We start from the raw sequence: 20,656 nt of genomic DNA, 5'->3' as shown, positions 1-20,656 counted from the left end.
CCAATTACCTTCTTTTTTAAGTTATTTTCTAAAGAGAAATAACCTCCACCACTTGCTTATAGCAAAGAAAATAGTGATTGGTCGGATATCATATATTTAACCTTCACCTGCTACTTATTATCCACCTTTGATGGTCATAAATGGAAGGCATTTTAGTTTGTCAACTTAGCAACAAAAATTACTTTGGGTTCATAAGTGGAATGAATAACTAATTAAAATCTGCATGGGGATCTAACTACCTACACATATCTAAGATTAAGAACCCAAATGAACTAAGTTGTCTTGTACTTCTACCATTATAATTTCTAGATGTGAATCCTAACCCACTCTAAGGATTGCACCTAACATTTTTATATGCATATGGGCAACATTGTATAGTTTTTCTAAACTTTAGTGATCATGAAATCACTTCTAGTTAAATTACAAATAATCATTTGTATTTAAAATAATATTTTCTATAAATAATTTATGACATACATATATTTTTACATACAAATTATTGTTCTTTTTTCCCTACAACACCGTTCATTTTATAAGTCAATATTTTGAAATTTTAATTTACATACCCATTTTAATATGTGATACTTCATATTTAAATTAACAAAGACATTATTCATATAAATTAGCATATCATGCAATTTATCATAGGACATATCATTCACCTCATCTATATGATTATCAATAGCCACGAAATAGATGTTTGCCTATTAATGATGAGATGGCACTATTGATGTTTCCTTACAATCTAACTCTATCCAAGAAACCTTTAAAACCTTCCTAATCTTCTTAATTAAGGGCTTATATTTTTCTCCCTCTTTTGTTCAAAGGCCATTCAAATTTGAAATGACCAAGCTTATTGCATTTGATGCATATCATAGTCTCCTTCCTTTTACAGTCTAAGTAAATCTTCAATTTATTTTGAGATTTATGAGTTGATTTATTTCCATCATCTTTGTAGAAGTTTCTTTTATAATTTTCTTCAAATTATTGTATTTATAGTGCCATCTCATCATCTTTACTTTCTAAGTGTGATGAGACACTTTAGCTCAAGTCATGACATTTTAATGCCATATTCCATTGATTTGTTTCTCAAGTTGTCCAATTTATCATCCCTTGTGCTAACATTTTGTTCATGTGCTATTAAAGAATAATGCAAATAGTTAATAGTATAAAATCATAAATTGTGTGCTTAAAAATAAAGCTATCTTAAGATCCCACTCCTTGGAAAAGAGGGTATAGTCTTGTTTACTTGTTATTGATCTATGTGTATGTTTTCAAATGCATTAAGGATATTGTTGATTTTTTCAAAATATGTAAACACCTCTATATTAGTTCATCCTAAAGTCCTTATTTTCCTATATTAAAATTTTAATTTATGTCCCCCATACTCATATATATGTAATGAGCAATTTGTTCCATATTTCCTTATATCTTCTCAAATTGTAAATCTTTACATAGTCATCATATTTTAAAGCATAACAAATTAAAATCCTTAACATTTAGTAAATTTAATTCAAGCTCAACAGGGATCAACTCTCTTTTGGTATAGGAAGTTCTTCCTATCAGTGGTAGTATTGAAAATTTTATAACCTTTCAAAATGAGGTTCAAAATATGTATAAATCAAGATTGCATGTACATCAATGTCCTACTCTTCCAAAAGTCAAAGTTAAGTCAATTAAATAGGGGTAGTAATGGAGTGTTCTTCACTAATTTTTCCGGTGATCAAAAGTCATAATCAATCTAAAGATCATTATTAGTTGCAGAGCTAATAATTATAGATTAGAGAATCTGATACCAATTATTAGCTTACATATACCTAAGAGGAGGGTGTGAATTTGGCTTTTGAAAATCTTACATGCACTGAAAACCTTTTGTATCATAGAATATTAAGATGCCAAAAGTGAAAATAAGTATTAACATAAGAAATAAATAGGAATTATAAAAGAACAAATCATATATAAACATTCAAAGATTTATTTTTGTTAGATAACATCTTATGTCCATGCCTAGGTGTCTTCCACACATATGATCTCCTGCACAATCTACACTAAATAAAATTTTTACTTTATTGATAAAAAAAAAAAGCTTTCTTACCAACATTCTCATTGGGCCAATCTCTCATGAGTATTCTCCTTCAGAATGCTTTAAAGCAATACAAGAACAATCTCATTAAAACTAACAAATACAAGAGAGAAATAGTACCTTTTTCTAAGAAAAGGCCAAAAAGCTTTATTAAAGACTAAAAAGGAAAGTACAACTTAAAATCAATAGATTCCTCATTTAACAAATTGATAAAAGAAGGATGAATCTTATTCATACCAACATCATCCCAAATGAAAGAGCTAAAACATGCATAGTTAGCACAAAGATTATCTAACTTATTACTTTCCCTATTAACACAATTAAAAATAACAAAGTTAAATCCTTAATAAAAGAGAGATCACTCATCTCGCTTCCACCTTTGGCCACCAATTTCTGAATGAAGTTGATAACATTTTCATCGTCCCCTTAATAATCAAGCCTTTGTAATCATACATCTAATCTCTCACCACATCTTTGACCGATAGGATCGCTTGAAGTTACAAAGAAGCAATATCCTAATGAACATGAGTATTGCCAAATGCCAACAAGAATCTCCCCTTATGATCACGAAAAACTCCACCTATCCCTACCTTGTATGAGTCAAAAAGAGAGGCATCTATATTAACTTTCATCCAATCAGGCGGAGGAGGACGCCAAGTATTAAACAACCTCAATGGTTGATTAACATCCTCGATACCTGAGTTCAAACACATGAATGGCTTATGTACTGCATAAAAACTTACTGCAATCATTGCAATCATCATAGATCTTGTAACTTTCCCATCATGTTCATATAAATTCCTCACTTTCCATGATAAGTATATTGTATTGCAAAAGAGATTGACTAACAATTGATTTTGTTTATCCATCCATCTACAACAAGAATCACGAGAGTTGAATAAAGGGATGTCGAAACCCCATATGTTTAAATATTGCATAACTTCTTGAACTTTGATGCAACTAGAAACAATGTGATCAATATCTTCCACTGCCTCACGTCCTATTGGACATTTATCAAATCTTTGTAGTCTTCTATAACTCAAAAAATGATTAGTTGGAATGGGCTTATTAAGAACCCTCCACCAAAATGTTTCCACTCTAGGATTTAATTTTGCTTTTCCAATCCAATCCCAAGAAGCAAAATCTGAAAAATCATCTCCCAATGCCTTGGTTGCTAATGTAGAAATAGTCTTACCAAAGATTTTGTGAATGAATTCCAGACTATCTTCTTCACGGTTGGCCAAAATCTGAGTAGAGGTAATCAGGTTCACTAGCTCCTCACCGAAGTGTTTTGAAGTTCTTGAACATTCCAGCCACTATTGCATATAAGTTTGTCAATTGTTTGAATACATCCTCCCAAAGGATTGAAAAATGTGGGACATTTATCAATGCTTTTATACCAAATATCTTGAAAAACATAAATTGATTTTCCATCAAAAATTCTCCATTTAACTATTGGTTTAAGAAAATCTCCCCCATTGGATAATAACTTCCAAGCCACTGAACCTCCTTTTTGTTTAAAATCTCCACAAAGGATAGATCCATATTTTGGAAACAAAACTTTATGCATTAGCAAATTCCTCTCCTGGCTATACTTCCAAGCCAATGTTGCCCTTAATTGACCAACTTTATTAGAGCAAGAGTTGATACCACATCCACCAAAAACTTTCGGCCTGCACATGCATTCCCAGCTCACATAATTAAGACTTGCACCTCCATCATTCTTATTCCATATGAACCTTCTACATAACTTATCAATCTCATTCAAAATGTGCTTTGGAACCAAAGAGAGAGTTGAATGAAAGGTTAGGTGTGAGAGCAAAACCAACTTCACCAATGTAATTCTACCAGCCAAGGAGATGAACTTTCCACGCCAAACACTTAACATACTCAATGCTTTATCTAAAATGAATTGGTAATCAGCTCTTACCATTCTCCTTAGTGCCATCTTAATACCCAAATAAGAAAACTCCTTGTATTCCTTGAATTCCATGATTTTACATAATGCTTTCCTCTTCTTTCTCCTAACCGACTTTCCAAAAAGAATTCCTAAAAAACTATAACAATTAAATATTTTTTTGCAATATATATTTTAAATTTTTATTTAAATTAAATAAAATAATTAAGAAAATAAAATTAATCATTACAACTACACAAAAATTAATTACAATTAAACATTTATTTAAAATAAATTTATACATATATTTTTTACTATTCTGCACTTCCGCCAAAACAAAGCCAAGACAAATTTCTCCCTCCAAAGCAATTCCGTAAGAGAAGAGCAATTCCGGAAAACGAGAACAACTCATGAATTTCCGAAGCAGTGGAATACGCCCAATTGATCGGCGCACTCAAAATGCGCCAAAGCCTATAACGAATTTGCTCGTTTTTATATTTTCTGACGTTCTTGCTTCTATTGCTAAAATTGACGTAAAAGGTGCTCGTTTTTAAAATTGTGCCAATCTATTATAGATTAGAGACTCTGATACCAATTATTGGCTTACATATACCTAAGAGGAGGGTGTGAATTTTGCATTTGAAAATCTTACATGCACTGAAAACCTTTTGTATCATAGAATATTTAGATGCAAAAAGTGAAAATAAGTATTCACATATGAAATAAATAAGAATTATAAAAGAACAAATCACATATAAACATTCAAAGATTTAATTTTGTTAGATAACATCTTATGTCCATGCCTAGGTGTCTTCCACACATATGATTTCCTGCACAATCTACACTAAATAAAATTTTTACTCTATTGATAAGAAAAAAAAAAAAAAAAAAGCTTTCTTACCAACATTCTCATTGGGCCAATCTCTCATGAGTATTCTCCTTCAGAATTCTTTAAAGCAATACAAGAACAATCACATTAAAACTAACAAATACAAGAGAGAAATAGTACTCTTTTTTTTTGAAGAAAAAGCCAAAAAAGCTTTATTAAAGACTAAAAAGGAAAGTACAACTTAAAATCAATAGATTCCTCCTTTAACAAATTGATAAAAGAAGGATGAATCTTATTCATACCAACATCATCCCAAATGAAAGAGCTAAAACATGCATAGTTAGCACAAAGATTAGCTAACTTATTACTTTCCCTATTAACGCATTTAAAGATAACAAAGTTGAAATCCTTAATAAAAGAGAGATCACCCATCTAGCTTCCACCTTTGGCCACCGACTTCAGAATGAAGTTGATAACATTTTATCGTCCCCTTCAATGATCAAGCCTTTCTAATCATACATCCAATCTCTCACCACATCTTTGACCGATAGGATCGCTTAAAGTTCCAAAGAAGCAATATCCCAATGAACATGAGTATTGCCAAATGCCAAAAAGAATCTCCCCTTATGATCATGAAAAACTCCACCTATGCCTGCCTTATATGAGTTAATAAGATAGGCATATATATTAACTTTCTTCCAATCATGTGGAGGAGGATGCCAAGTATTAAACAACCTCAACGGTTGATTAACATCCTCGATACCTGAGTTCAAACACATGAATGGCTTATGTACCACATAAAAACTAACTGCATTCATTGCAATCATCATAGGGCTTGAAACTTTCCCATCATGTACATACAAATTCTTCACTTTCCATGATAAGTATAATGTATTGCAAAGGAGATTGACTAACAATTGATTTTGTTTATCCATCCATCTACAACATGAATCAAGAGAGTTGAAAAGAGGGATATCGAAACCCCATCTATTTAAATATTGCATAACTTCTTGAACTTTGATGCAACTAGAAAAAATGTGATCAATATCTTCCACCACCTCACATCCTCTTGGACATTTATCAAATCCATGTAGTCTTCTATAACTCAAAAACTGATTAGTTGGAATGGCCTTGTTAAGAACCCTCCACCATTATATTTTCACTCTAGGATTTAATTTTGCTTTTCCAATCCAATCCCAAGAAGCAAAATCTAAAAAATCATCTCCCAATGCCTTGGTTGCTAATGCATAAATAGTCTTACCAAAGATTTTGTAAATGAATTCCAGACTATCTTCTTCAGGGTTGGCCAAAATCTGAGTAGAGGTAATCAGGTTCACTAGCTCCTCACCGAAGTGTTTTTGAAGTTCTTGAACATTCCAGCCACCATTGCATATAAGTTTGTCAACTGTTTGAATACATCCTCCCAATGGATTGAAAAATGCGGGACATTTATCAATGCTTTTATACCAAATATTTTGGAAAACATAAATTAATTTCCATCAACAATTCTCCATTTAACTATTGGTTTAAGAAAATCTCCCCCATTGGATAATGACTTCCAAGCCACTAAACCTCCTTTCTATTTAAAATCTCCACAAAGGATAGATCCATATTTTGGAAACAAAACTTTATGCATTAGCAAATTCCTCTCTTGGCTATACTTCCAAGCCAATTTTGCCCTTAATTGACCAACTTTATTAGAGGAAGAGTTGATACCACATCCACCAAAAACTTTCGGCCTGCACATGCATTCCCAGCTCACATAATGAAGACTTGCACCTCCATCATTCTTATTCCATATGAACCTTCTACATAATTTATCAATCTCATTCAAAATGTGCTTTGGAACCAAAGAGAGAGTTGAATGAAAGTTTGGATATGAGAGCAAAACCAACTTCACCAATGTAATTCTACCAGCCAAGGAGATGAAATTTCTGCCCCAAACGCTTAACAAACCCAATGCTTTATCTAAAATGAATTTGTAATCAGTTCTTACCATTTTCCTTAGTGCCATCTTAATACCCAAATAAGAAAACTCCTTGAATTCCTTGATTTTACATATTGCTTTCCTCTTCTTTCTCCTAACCGACTTTCCAAAAAGAATTCAAGATTTTTGTTTGTTCACCTTTTATCCAGCCCATCCACAAAAGTTCATAAGTAAGCATTTAATTTCCTTGACCTTTCTAATCTTTACTTCAGATAAGATGATTAAATCATCAGCATAGAGTAAATGGGAGACTGTAAGCCCTTTAGGTGAGATGCCAGAGAGAAATAGTACTTACAAATTGATTTTCATGAGTGTGTAGGTGTAAAGCATATCAGAGACCAAACCTTAATGAAAAAGAAAGGTTTCAATCTTTCTCAAACATATCTGCACGCAAAAAAAAACTCTCTCGGAAAATCTTATAATAGGGGTTTATGGAGAATTTTCTCAAGGTTGATTAGGTTTTGAGTGAAAAAGCAATTTTAATACATTGTATTTAAAATTATTTATATTTAACATGTAGGTGTTGAAATCTAAGAGTCCAACCTTGTGTTTTAATGGTTACAAATACTATTGGATAAATATTAATTTACTTATCCCTTATTTATATATTATATGTTTTTTTATGTGTCACAGATAATTTCAAGTACAAAATATACCAAGTAAGATTGAAGAATAAATATTCAAGATAGAGCAATATCATGGTATAATTAACTTTGTGTTTGGTAGAGTCAATACTTTTTTTTTAGCCATTTTATGTACTAGGTGTGTGTTGGGTAGACAATCATTCACACATACACAAGGGGAGAAAAAAAAATAAATTCATGAATTTTTCTATTAATAATTTTATACTATTCAAATTATATGGTATGATCTATTCAAATAGAAATTAATTTAAATATTTAAATAATTGAGATTAATTAAATTAGCTTAAAACTAATCGTTATGTATGACCTTCAATCGTATAAGATGATTAACAATTTTGATATAATCCCATAGTCAAATTTATATTACCAAAATTAAAAAAAAAAAAAAAAATTTTGAACTAGTCTATGAAGCCTTTCATGCTATATAACCATGAATGAATATTATCTAAATTTTTTTGTAGAAAAAGGAATCAAATAAGGATCAAATCATAATTAATAATTATATTTTATGATCCATATTATATAGGATGATCTAACAGAGAGCTCACTGGACAAATCTTGGTTTTTCATGGACCATATGTGGTTTGATACAACTGATTATAGTGTATAACTATACATCATATAGGTTGATCAATAAAAGAATTATACTAATCAGACAATAGATTTAAGTTATATGATTAGAGAAATTAAATTTAAAATTAGGGTAATAAATATCCCACTTTAATTCTTTCAATAGAGGCTCGAGGGTTTAAAGTTAAGTAATAGAGGAAATTTTTTTGGGAGAGATCTTGAGAGGAGAAGAGGGGAGTCTCCTTGCTCATCTAAGAGTCTAAATCAATTAGGGGAGAGAGAGAGAGAGAGAGAGGGTGAGGGTGCCAAGGGGTGTGAGGGATTTCACATAGTTTTCTTTTTTTCTGTCAACCTGTACCTTGAGTCCTCTATATTGTGGGTATGGAGTTCTTGGGGAAGAGTTCTTGGAAAATTCTTTGGGTAAAACATTTACTAATCGAGGAGGCTAGGGGATGACATTTTCACCATGTCGAGGAGATGAATGAGGGATAATATTTCTATAATGGAGAGGAGATTGAAGGAGGGATGACATCTCAAACATAGTGAGGAGCTAAACGAGGGAATGACGTCTCTACCATGTGAGTAGAAGAAGGGAGCAGCATCTCCACCCGGCCGGGAGGCAGATGGAGGGCAATTATTTGGGTCAAAAGAGTCTGTAAACGTTATTCTCCATCTAGTAAAGGAGAAGGGTTTCTCCACACATCTAAGAGCCAAAGGAGCATGAGTTAGTATAATACCCAAAGAAGAAGACCTTTGGGGAGTGGATGTCGGTTGATTCAACCAAACCACTATAAATCTAGTTTGCTTATTTTTACTTTCATGCACTTGCTTTATTGAAATTAATTTCATGTACTTTATATTACTTTGGCTTGTATTATCATTGGGAAAGTATTGGATGATAGTATTCTTGTCAAAATTAAATAAAAAAAAAGGTTTTAAAAGAAATAATATTTGATTTGGTTTTTTCTTTAGAAATCTTATATAAGAATAAAAAAAATTATTATATGAAAATTTGAAAAAAAAAATTTATTTCTTAGTTTGGTTTGAGAATTTTTTCTTAAAAGCCTCTACACATCTCTCTGATTTGATCTTCAATAAGAAATATTTTTAAAATACCAATTTATCCCCTCTTGGAGTGCCATAAGCACTTTCAATAGGAATTATAATGGCTGATTAAATTCATTAGAATAAGTAATTCCACATATTTATTGGCTCATAACATTAAAAATGGAGTAAAATTCAATATTAATTATGTTTAAAATGGCTAAATATGTCATTAAAATATTTTAAAATTTCACATTTCTGGTGGCCCAATTGATTAAATTCATTAGAATAAGTAATTCCACATATTTATTGGCTCATAACATTAAAAATGGAGTAAAATTCAATATTAATTATGTTTAAAATGGCTAAATATGTCATTAAAATATTTTTAATTTTCACATTTATGGTGGCCCAATAAATTTTATGGAGGCCAACGAAACAGTTTTAGAAGGCCTGGAGAGCTTTGTGGAGAGCCGTTATATCTTTTTTTTTTTCATCTTTTTTTTATTCTATGTTTAAGGATGTTATAAATTTTTGTGGATGTCTACAAAGACTTCACACTATCTTGCTAACCTTTAAAGAGCTTCGTTAAGTTTACATTTTATAATATTTTTTCATTATTTTATTTTTCAAGTTTATTGTCTTTATCACAGATTTATATATTTAGTAAATTGTAGGTGAGGAATTAAATAATATTTGGTTTAAAAATAAATCATATAATAATTTTACAAAATAAAAGTCTAAATTAGCTCTAAAGGATAGTTATACCCATTCTAGCTTTCCTGCCTTGCAAGTCTGTAATACCTTGTTATTTTTTGCTCTTACACATAAAAAAGCATTATATTTTCCTAGTCTATTTGATGTGGCCAAGGGTTAGCACCTTGCATGAAGTTTTTAATATGTTTAAAAATCTTCATCAGAGCGTTAGGAAGGAGATAATCAAGCATTGTCAAGGTTTTGAATAATTTTTACTTTAAACAATCAAATTCTAGTGATTTTAAGTGGCATTTCTCTCATTTTTATAAACCATGAATCCCCAAAAAAAATTATTTTGAATTATTAAATTTAAAACTTTAAAATTTAAAGCTCAAATGTTTAAATTCACCAAATGGCCCCAACTTACATATCTCAATCATAGTCTTATATAATTATCAATACAAATAAATAAAATTTAAACCCTAATAAATGAACTTTTCTTACTCCTTGTCATGGGACTTTGATTATTAATAGTTTATATCTTGCTTTGAGTTATAGTAGTTAGTACACCTCTTTTTTGACTGAAGACCTCTGAATCCCATGAGCTCAACATGCAGATGCTGTGAGATTGATCTGCAGAAGCTAAGAGAAGAACATAGAATGCAGTGAAGAAAGTATAAGAAAGTTCGTTAAGGATGTTAAGCCCTTATGAACAAGCCCAAGGCTAACCAATAGGGGAGTGAATTGGTATTTAAAAAATTTCTCAATCAAAACACAAACTTAAACCAAGGTTCACCACAAAGAAAATCAAAGTGCGGAAATTAAATGCGAAAAAAGCAGTAATAAAGAATACATAAATTTATAGTGGTTCGGTCAACTTGACCTACGTCCACTCCCCAGAGCCTCTCCTCTGGGTATTGCACTAAACTCAATGACTCTCCTTTTGCTTCCACAGCAAGGCGGAGAAGCCTTTACAAACATCCTTTCCACCAACACCAGTGAGGCAGAGAACCTGACTCCTTTCGCTTTCTATTGAAGCAGGCAGAGAATCTTGATCGATTGCTGAAGTAGACCTCTCTTAAACCTTGAAGGACAAGGGAAGACGACTAGAGAAGATGACTCAGATCCTTGCTTGGAGCAACCTTTGTGAAACCTCTCATAAACTCCCCCTCACAAGATCCTCTCTCTCTCTCTCTCTCTCTCTCTCTCTCTCTCTCTCTCTCTCTCCCTTTCTCTCCCTCTACTCTTAGCTCTCTCAGGTCAAGATAGAAGCAAAAGATACCCTCTTTGGTGATACAAGAGATCTTATATAGAAGAGCTTCGGAATAGCTCTTAATTGCAACAAACCGACATTATCGTCCAGGACAATCTAGAGATCATACTGTACGATCAGTACAACTTTAGCTTAATCATCCAGGATGATTTGGGACAATCAGACGGTTTTTTATTTCTATCATACAGAAAAATAGTGTATCGTCCTATATTATTAGCTCAATCCATCGAATATCGTCCAGCACATCACCCTGGATGGATGTCTAGACGATGAAAAAATTACTTTATCATCCAGGATGATATCACGATCATCCAAGATGATTAGTAAAAAATTACAAATATCATCCATACCATCACACTGAATGGATGTCTGGATGATGGAAAAATAACTTGATTGTCCAGGATGATCTTCGATAGTCCCGGAAGATTAGTTCAATTTAATACACATCGTCTAGAGAATTACCCTAATTGATCGTCCAGGAAGAATTAAGGGTTTCTTTAATTGATCGTCCTGTATGATACTAAGATTATCCAAGACGATATGATCGTTCAATCAAACCTTAATTACTTTAGTTAATTACCAGATTAATTTAGGCATAATTATGCTGCATCATCTTGGATATCGTCTTGGACGGTGTCCAAAAATATAACATGCCTAAACTGATCTGGCGGTTAATTCTTTCTTATTTGTGCCTATCATCCAGGACAATGATAACATCGTCCAGGATGATGTGCTTAATGACGACTGTCTTAACCAGGATGCCCTAATTAGGGTTTCTATTTTTAAGTGATCGTCTAGGACGATATTTGGATCGTCCAAGATGATGTGATCAAAAACAAAGAACTCTAAAACAATCAGAATTTTTCCCTCAAGTATGTATGAGCAAGGTTACTTTATATCAGGACCCACATTGATATAATTGACTCAAAAAAAGGTAAAATATTACAAACTGACTCAGTCCTTGTCTACCCAATTTGAGCTGGCTTGAGTTGCACTCAATCTTGTGGACCTGAAATGTTAGTAGGCAAGGCAATCGTAGAAAAATAAGAATGTTTGTTATCAGTAAAATTCTATTCCCATAGATCATATTTGCAACCATATATGACATAACTTTTTGTATTGGTGTCAAGATCACTCTTACATCCTTTATGTAATATCTATTATATAAAGAGATGTGTTGGGTACAACTTTACACGTGTAGGCTCAATATTTATTTGGTTTGTTATGAGTGGGCGGTTGGATGTTTCTTGAGCCGTTAATATCAGAGGTAGTGGAATGAGCTGCTATTGCTCCCCCCATAATTTGATGGTTCCTGTTGGATTGTCAATTTGAGTTGTAGTGTTTGAAATCTTATTGTTGAGAGTGGTTTGGTGAGGACATCAGCCACCTAATCAATGGCGGTAATTAGGGCTATCTCAACACATTTTCCCTTAATATAATCCCTAATAAAATGTTGATCTATCTCTATATGTTTCATGCAAGCATAAAAAACTGGATTGTTAGAGAGTGCGATGGATAACATGTTATCACAGAAAAATTGTGGTTGGCTTTTGTTGTGGTTTGTGGAAGTCGTGTAGTAAGCATCTTAGCTAAAGGACGTCATCTATGGTGGCTGTCAGCACTCGGTATTCAGCTTCAATGGATGAGCGGGCCACTATGTGTTGCTTTTTCATGCTCTAGGAGACTATGGTGTTACCCAAAAATGAGCAATAGCTTATTATGGATTAGCGAGACTATGTGTCGTTGGCTCAGTCAGCTTCTGAGAATGAGGTAAGGTGCAAGGACTCAAGAGAGATGGGAATGCCGTAAGAAGAGGTATCATGGATGTACCTAAGAAGTCTTTTGAGTTAATGATAGTGTGTAGGTTGTGGATTATGCATATATTGGCACAAGAGGTTGACTGAGTAAGCTATGTAAGGTTAGTGATGGTGAGGTATTGAAGGGATTCAATAAGTTGCTGATAGGTATATGGGTTGAAGAGGATTGGGTCATTAAATTCAGTGAGGATTTGTTTTGTAGAGGTGGAGTTGGAGAGGGGATTGCAGCGAAGTAGGCCGGCTTGATAGAGAATGGATATAGTGTATAACTATTGAGATAGGAATAACTAGTTGGTGAATTTATTTATTTGAATGCCTATAAAGGTATGAGCTGAACCGTGATGTTTCATCGTGATTTTTTTATCAAGTAGTTGTATGAGGGAGGATAGAACTGTGGAGTTATTTTTGGTGAGTAAAATGTCATCTATGTATATTAGGAGATAGAGTTTGATGTTGTTTTGAGAGAGTACAAGGAAGAAGTGATCTGCTTGACTATGGATGAAACCAAGAGAGATGAGGTATTTTGAGAAGGTGTTGAACCGTTAGCGGGGAGCTTGTTTGAGGCTGTATATGTTCTTCTGAAGAAGGAATATGTGGTTGGGATAAGAGGGGTCTTCGAAGCCACATGGTTGTTTTATATAGATGGTCTTTGAGAGATCTCCATGAAGAAATGTATATGCAACATCAAGTTGGTGGACTGGCCATTGCTTAGTGAGTGCAATGGTTAGGAGAATTTAAATAGATGACATTTTATAAACTGGACTAAAAGTCTCATTATAGTCTATGCCATGTTCTTGGAGGTGCCCCTGAGTAATTATGCGCGCCTTGTATCACAATATTGTTCCATCGGAGTGATATTTTGTGCGATAAGTCCACTTATAGCCAAGAGGTTCAACATATGAGGGTGGAGAAATTAGTGTCTGTGTCCCTTGTTTTTGGAGAGTTAAAAATTTGTTGGTCATTTCTTCTCTCCATTGATGGTGTTTATTGGCTTCACTGAAGTTGGTTGGATATGTTGTTGGGTAGGTTGGTTTGGTAGTTAATATGTGGGATAGGTCTAGGATTTATTTTTATTTTAGGGAACTTATGTGGAGGCGGGTAACCATCGAGTGGGTTGTGGTTTGGGGTTGATTGAGTTGTATATGTTGGGTGTTTGTGGTGATAGGGGGATCAGGTTGAGGTATTGTGGATGGTGGACTCGAGTTTTTTTCTAGAGTTGCGGATTGATGTAGGGATGACGTGGTATTAATATGTGTGGGTTGGAGGTTACGGGGCGGTCTATAGAGCTGGGTATAGTGTGGACTGAGAGTTGTTTGTAGGGAAAGTTTAGTTCATCAAATATCACATGGCGTGAGATGATGATGTGGTTATTGGTTGGATTTAAGCATTTGTATCATTTATAGGAAGGAGAGTAGCTGATGAAAATGCAGGATGTTGCTCTTGGTTCTAATTTGTTTCGTTGAGATAGCTGCTTCCATGGGTAACATGCGATATTTGATTGCAGAGAAACTGTAAGGATGATTTATGGTTTATGGTGATGGTGGGTAGACGGTTAATTCTGTGGACTGCGGCCATGATTGCATCGAGCCAAAACTTGAGTGGTAGGTTTGCAGTATGTATGAGTGTTCGGGTGATATATGTCAGGTGGCGATGCTTGTATTTTACGGTGTCATTTTGCTCAGGGGTATATGGGTATGATATTTGATGATGGATGCCATGCATTTACAAGAAAGTGATGAGTTCTTTATTGAGATACTTGGTTCATCCATTTGTACGGATGCATTTAATTTTATAAGGGATTTGGTTTTTTGTGAGAGTTTTGAATCTTATGAAGATTTGCGAGACTTCATTTTTGTAAGTCATTGGAAAAAGCCATGTATATTTTGTAGAACTCATCTACTAATAGTTTATAATATTTAAGACCATGGTGAGAGGATATTATGAAAGGTCCCCATACATCTGAATGAAGTAATGTTAGAGGAGATGAGACAATAGTGGTAGAATTAGAAAAAGCAAGTTTGTGGCCTTTTGAGACCATACTGTTTGAACAAAAAAAACTAGTAGTAGGTATGCCGAGATCCTTGTCATGGAGTGAGATTGCGCGAAGCACTTGATTGAGGGAGTGGTCAAGTTGGTTGTGTCATAGAAGAGTGTTGGAGTAAGTTGTGGAGAGAGAAGTTGAAGAGGTGACTGAGGATGGCTGTTTAATTCTATATAAGCCATTTTTCCATGGTCCCGTAAGTAGAATTTGATTGGTCTGTAGATCCTTGATTGTGAATCTGGATGGAGAGACAAAAATGGAAACATTGTTATCACAAGTGAGAACGTGATGAATTGAAGAGAGTGATAACTTACGATTCAGAGTTGGAAGGATTCTTGCACCTGAATGGGCTATTGGAAGTGTCTCACAGTTTCTAACAGTGATATTATGTGGTCCATTGGATTGTACTGGTTGCTAGAGATTTTTGAGGTGAGGGATGAGGTGCGAAATCACACCTGAGTCAATGTACTAATCTGCTGAGGGAGTGTATGTATCGACTAGTAGGGCCTTAGGGGATGCTGGTGGCTGTGTTGGATTTGTATTATGTGTTGATATTGAGCCCGTGCCAGCATTGAGTTGTAGAATGACCACGTTTGCTATAGATTTGACAAACAGTTGGATTTTTGTTCTGCATCCTGCTGCTAGTTCCTAGAGATGCCCATCCTCTTCCGCTGCGACCACGGTCACAATATGTGTAGAGAGCGGCATGGGTGTTGGAGTACAGGTGCTCCCTGGATTGTTCCGCAACAATATTGATCTCTTCGCTGAGTAGAAGAGAGTATAAGTTGTCTAGGCTGACTGGTGAGATATTTGTGTGGATGGATGTTTTGAATGCCTGATATGGTGGAGGCAAACTGTTGAGAGTGTGCAGGATGATGTCCTCGATATCAACATTGTCGCATGCTGCAACGATGTTGTCAACTAGAGTTTCAATCCTGGTGAGATATTGCTGCATCATTTGATATTTCATAGAGATGGTGTGTAATTCATTTTTCATTTGAATTACACCTGACCTATTTGATGCTTAAGGTGATGTTCTAAAGTTTTCCATATGTCAGAGCAACTATCCAGGTGGAGGACATAAGGATGGCCACCAAGATGGTGGAGCATATGGCTGCGGCTAAGTTTTAGTCAATTAGAAGCCATTGGTTGTTGTTTGGATTAGGGACGATTTTGTTGTTGGATTGACGAATAAGGAGAGGAGGTATAAGAGTACTACTGTCCAGATGACCGGCGAAGCCATTTGCTCTAAGGAGCTTGAGAAATTGTGATTTCCATAGGGGGTAGCTTTCAGTGGAGAGGGTAATAGGTACTATTATTTTGATGTTGGAGAGGACAAGTTTTAGTGAAGATGCGATCTGTGGTGGTTCTCCTTGCCCTTATATGTTGTGCTCTGCAACTTGAGATCCAGATGAGTTTGCTATTTGGACCAGGAGTCATTAGTTGCTGGCAGGAGCTCCTATTATGATACCATGAAGACCTCTGAATCCCGTGAGCTCAACCTGCAGACGCTGTGAGATTGACCTGCATAAGCTAAGAGAAGAACATAGAATGCATTGAAGAAAGTACATGACATAACTTTTTGTATTGGTGTCATTATCACTCTTACATCCTTTGTGTAATATCTGTTATATAAAGAGATGTGTTGGGTACAACTTTACATGTGTAGGCTCAGGATTTATTTGATTTGTTATGAGTGAGCAGTTGGATGTTTGCTAAGCCGTTAATTTCAGAGGCAGTGGAATTAGCTACTATTAGTGACATCACTATTTGAGCTTTTCTACCTATTTTAGAAATATCATAATGGTGGATGTATTTCCTCTATATGTTGTATTAAACCCTTAGTTCGATTTTCTTGGTGGTATTCATGATCATCAAAAGATTAGGGCTCATAGAGTCAATAAAATATATATCATTTTCTAAGGGAAATGAAAAATATTAATGTTTATTTAAATAAAATTTGAGTGCTTTGCTCAAGGAAGGGGCTTGGTAGCTAAATTCTAAATTGAAGTATTTCTTGGTAGCTAACTCCTACATGCTACTTTGTTGAGAAGCTTTGTTTTGTTGCATACCCCCATCTATATCTTATTGTAGATTCATGCTACTTCTCCACTTAGATTATTTAGCAATTACCTACTTCACCACACCCTAAAATCACACCAAAACCTTACTAAAACCTCTTCATCAATGGTGGATTCCATGTGAACCTAGTCTTGATTTACACTCTTGTACAAAGTAATAAAATCTCTTTGAATTTCATTATCAACTCTAGAATCACTATGTACACACTCCTATACCATGTATTAGGGTATGTAGCCACTATTTATTCATACAACCCATCACTTTTAAATACTAGAACCAAACTACGATTTGTCATGTTTTGGCTTATTCCAAGCCCTTGACTAACCCTTAATTCCACCACTTCATAACTTTACTTTGACCTTCCATCCATTACTATTCCAAGAGTTTCTAAATAGAAGTAAACATGTTCTAATACAAGTGGAGGCATTGGAAGAACTCCAATCAAAAGCTACATCAAAATTGGTATCATAGCAAATCATGAGTCTACATCAAAATTGGTATCATTACCTATTGATTGAACCACTTACAAAAGGGAACTTTCTTCATTTGGTACATTGGTAATTTCCATTTCCTATGTATTTTTATTTACAATATTATACATTTCTTGTTAGATAGTATTTTTTCTATGTCTAAGGGCAGTTTTATTAAATCACGACTTTTATATAATAGATGTCTTTATAAACATTGCCTTGCATTTTAACTTAACTTATTGTTAGAAATGACTTGAATGACATTAATTTTAGTGATTTTTTTCAATTATAATAAATAATTTAGTATCTTTTATCTCTAAAATTTATAATAAATGTAGGATTCTAAATCATTCCATGAGCATCAATTAGTTAAACTTCTCATAATTCAAACTACTTTGTGAACTAGTTTAATTTTACTTCTTATAATTTTTTGTAGGACAAATTTTACATGCTTTAATATCATGACATTTTATGTCATTAATTACATCATATAACAACATGTACTCATTAGAAAACTTACATTTTAATTTAAATACTTTCTCACATTGCTTGTACGAAATACACTCACAAATTATCATAACCCCAAAATCAACAATTATACAGCAATTTGAGCGATTAACCAAGATGGTAGAAGATCTAAAATTTAGGGAAAATGATCATGATGATAGGGTAGATAAAGTGTGAAATTCATTAGATGAAATTAATAATAAAATGCAAACCCTACTTGAAACCATGATGATTCAAATCCAATAGTTACACTTAAGGATGCAAACTTGGCCCTACCCAACCCATCCTTTCTAGAAATAATTATGTTGGAGAGAAAAACAATGTTAGATCTAACTATAGAATAAAATAATTTTAGAAGGGAAGGTTAGTAAGGAAATGGGAATGAGTTTAGTGATCTGATTAAGAAAGTCAAAGTTAAAGCTCCCACATTTGATGGGGTTTATGACCCCAAAAATTCCTCAACTAGCTTAAAAAAATGAATGATTTTTTAATAGTATCAGATGGATGATTACAAAAAATAACTTTTACTGAAATGAAACTTCTCGTCATGCAAAAATATATGAGTAAAATATTTTAATAAAGGAAGAAAGGCTAGAAAAGGTTGTCCTCATATAGGTAGAAATGAAGGAGATGCTATGATCAAAATATTATCCTAGACATCCTAATAAAAAGCTCATGGACATTTAATGAAAATTAGGCAAGAGAATATGTGAGTGATATAATACTCTAACTCTTTTGAAGACTTAGTGGCTAGGACACAATGTTATGATAATAATAGGCCACTTAGCAACAATTTTATCATAGGTCTTAAGATGAAATTAAAAAAAGGTAAAACTTTACGATCCTCAAACCATTAGAGGATGCATTTTATTATGTTCTCCTCATTTAAAAAAAAAAAAAGTATATACCATCTTTATATTTAAAATATAGTAGACCCATTATTTTATTTGAAGGACTAGTATTATGTCTAAACTCCACTAGTTAGGGAAAATAATAAAACTACTACTGAATTCATTAATAGGAATAATGAGGATATTATTTATTTTAAATGTCATAAGAAATGGCATATGTAACATCAATGTAAACGCTTATATCTCATTTTTTAAAGGAGGCAGATGATTAGGAGGAAAAAAATGTATATTGAATTTTAAAATTAAAATTTAGTGTTTAATTTATTCATTTTATTAGAAATATAGGGCTTACATTTCATCAAGACAATATTGAGAAAAGGCCCAAAAAAGGGCTTTTTGTCATGCCCTAGAACCTAATGGAAGAATTAAGCCTTGAACCTAATTGTCTCAACCATAATATGAAACATACTAGAGACAACTAAATAATCCAAAACAATTAAATAACATAAAGGAACATCTAAATTTCAGTTCCAAAAGAATAATCTACAAATAATGAAATCCAAATTTGTTCTATACATCAAAATATAATAACTGGATTACAAAATATCTTAATGTAGAAGCACTTGATTGTCCTACCCTTATCAAACTCTACTCCACTAGACCCTTGTCTTTTCTTTAACTTTAATAAAGAAACAGTGCAAGAAATCAAATGCTTAATAGGCTATCCTAATTCCTACCATAAATGATCATGCCCAGATTTATAATGTATAAATAACAAAAAGTTTTAATTTTAATTCTAAATTAATAGAAAATGTCTTTGTTCTTTATAAAAGAAAAGTAGAGGGATTACTTATACGAGTAACATGCATCAAGATTAACATTTCTAGAACTTGTTACTTAAACTCAAACCCTGTATACATTAACATGTACTTTCATTTATACTTTTACATGGGCGTCAAAGTGTACTTATTCATATAACATCAATTATACTTTCATTGAAGTGTAAGAGGGTAATTATCAATAGAATATTCTTTGCTTTTATACTTAATTAATTTAACAAAATATGTAGAATATGAATCATGATAAGCATTTCTTGATGTCTACTTATAACTTTACTTCCACTTATGCAACCCAAAATTAACCCTCATTTTCACTGGTGTAGAAGGCCATACTTTGGTTCTAAAAAGTCTTCTTCTCCTCTAAATAAAATCAAAAGATTTTACTAGCAACTCCACCCAATGTGGCCATGGCATTCATTCTAGTGTGCCTTGAATCTTCTTTTATCTTTTCAAATTATGAAAGTTTTGTTTTAGTTACAAGTACCTATTTGTTCTCTATGTTCACCTATTCTTCTCTACTTTTTTGTTGTAGTTTCTATTCACAAAGTACTCCTCTCCTAATTTATGGCATGCTCCACACTCATTGCACCTTTGATGATGTTGAATTTAAAATTATAAGCAAATTATATGAAGAGTGCTGAGCAAAAAGAAAGTTGAGAAATTAAGAGAAAAGGATACAATTCTAGATTGAGAAGCACTTGATTCTATGAAATAACATATATATATATATATATATATATATATATAGAGAGAGAGAGAGAGAGAGAGAGTGTAATATCTCGTTCCCTTACTGTTCCTCTCTGATTTGGATTTTCCTCCCAGAATCGGCCAGGACGAAGTTTGGATCGTCCAGGCCGATCAGTGCATGGAAAACAGCTGATTTCTGGTGTGTTTTCTGGAAGGATTTCTGTACAGATCGTCCAGGCCGATGTTGAGATCGTCCAGGCCGATCTATACTGTAGAAATGATCGGCCAGACAATAGCCCTGGGAACTGTCCAGGATGATCAGGATTTGGTCTGATCATC

The sequence above is a fragment of the Dendrobium catenatum genome, unplaced genomic scaffold, assembly GCF_001605985.2.
Source record: "Dendrobium catenatum unplaced genomic scaffold, ASM160598v2 fragScaff_scaffold_343, whole genome shotgun sequence".
Classification (NCBI taxonomy): domain Eukaryota; kingdom Viridiplantae; phylum Streptophyta; class Magnoliopsida; order Asparagales; family Orchidaceae; genus Dendrobium; species Dendrobium catenatum.
This window is presented reverse-complemented; position numbering follows the sequence as displayed.